This window comes from Habropoda laboriosa, unplaced genomic scaffold, assembly GCF_001263275.1.
Source record: "Habropoda laboriosa isolate 0110345459 unplaced genomic scaffold, ASM126327v1 scaffold134, whole genome shotgun sequence".
Lineage (NCBI taxonomy): Eukaryota > Metazoa > Arthropoda > Insecta > Hymenoptera > Apidae > Habropoda > Habropoda laboriosa.
The window spans coordinates 358,100-360,165 of NW_017100266.1; positions in this window are offsets into that span (position 1 = coordinate 358,100).

The window sequence follows — 2,066 nt, forward strand, 5'->3', positions numbered from 1 at the left end:
TTTACTTCTTTATTTTAACCTTTTAAATGTTGCTGTTATTCTATTAAACTTCTTTTTTATTTTGTCAAAGATTTCTTTGTTACCCATAGTTGGTACTATGAACGCAATTTAGTTACCACTTGTTTATTCTAAGATGGATAAGCTGCAGACGAGGTACAAAGTATACTTCGTATGCTTCATCTTCAGTAGTATATTAACCTATAAAGCATTTGAAAATTCTAATTATACAATTTATTTTCACTTTTTCTGAAAATACACAATGACGTCTGATTTGCTTAATTAACATATTTAAATATCTAATAATTTCTATTATTTCTAGAATAATAATAAATAATTCCTATTCAGCTTAATACATTATTCTGATTTTTCTGATTTTTTAGCAATTGAATAACCTTATGAAAAATTGATCGACCGAGGGTAAAAATACAACAGTTCGATAATGTCGACCGAGCTATATCGCGCGAATTTGTTTCACAAAATCACTTATCGTGTCGTTAGAAACATTACATCACATGCTTTTAAACTACTACATCACAAACCGTAAATGTCATCCGCCTTCCAGCAAAATTCACATATAATTCGCTGTAGTGGCTGTAGCCTTCTTGAATGTAGCTTAAACGCAGTCTGTTCATTCTTGCGGTTTAGCCAGACGCTGACGTCTCCTTTAGAAAGATGATACACGATGTAGACGCTGTTAGTGGTTCACCAAGTATTGTGATGCTTACCATAGATTCTTGTTTGTGCTTTTATCGTAATCAAAACTCTATTTACCGCATTAACAAGGGGATTAGGTTACGGAGAATTGTTTTTAAGTAAGATGTTCCAAACGTAAAATGTAAGAAAAATAAAGCGGTGACAAGTTTATACTCATACAGAAATTAGATCACAGAAGTTGTTTCCAAATAAATTGCAATAAATGTTTGTAGTAAACATTTGTACAAAATGAAGGGGAGGAAATAGAGGAATAAAAAGGTAAAAATATAGACAATAACACAGAAATTAGGTTATGTACTTTTTTCAAGTAGAATGTAGTTATATTTTTTTTTTAGTAGAAGTTTATGTATGTTACTGGAACAAAGGCGAGGGGAAAGGGATAAATTTTTCATGAAATTGAGTGATACGTAGTATCTTTTATACATCAGGCTAATTTTTTCAGTTTACGATATAACTTAGTTGTTATTATCTCCTTTAATGGGAAAGATTTTTAATACGAAAAAGAAACAACAACACGTTGAAGTAACAAAATATAGGTTATGGTCAAGATGAAAATCAAAATAAAAAAATTATAAAAGGTAAAGTATACATTTGTAAGTACGAAAAAGAACACGATATCTTAAATTCTCTGAAAGGAAGTGAAATATGAATTATTATTTGATTTTTTATTCGTTACGACTGTCATTGTGCGTGTTTCGTGAGCTATGTTAGGTGTCGATGGTATTATCGCGTGTTTAACCGAAACTCTACTAATAAATCGGGGAATAGATAATTAGTAGGTCGTGTCAAAAGGTTAAGAGTCGTCATATTTTTGTTCCGCGAACAGCAGGGATCTTTGGTACGACTGTTCCCCGTTCGTCATCAACTTCTTCGTGAACGTAATCATGATGTCATCGCGATTTCCATTTTAAACTTCATCGTTCAAGAGACCTTTGGCATTACTCGAGAAGAAAATGCGAGGAGCACATCTGGGAGCATGTGAAAGGGGTGCAACTTGAGAATCTTGAATTGGCGATTAATCGGTATGTATAAGAAACAATCAAAGTCTCTCAAATTTATGCTTTCTTGCCTTAATTCACGATAGGGAAGCAGAACGTTGAATTACACAGTTTTTTGTTACGATACTTCTAAGAATTAATTAATTATTTTAATTATTTAATACACTTGTAACACGCTTATAGTATATATTCTTGGAATAAAAATTCATAATAAACGTAATAGTTCATTTGAAATTTCTAGTTTAATTGTAACTATAACGATGGATGTACTAAGTAAGTAGTATGTTCAATAATAGTAACGACACGAAATACTGAATTGCAGTAATTGATTTGATTTCAGCAATTTTAGCTTTT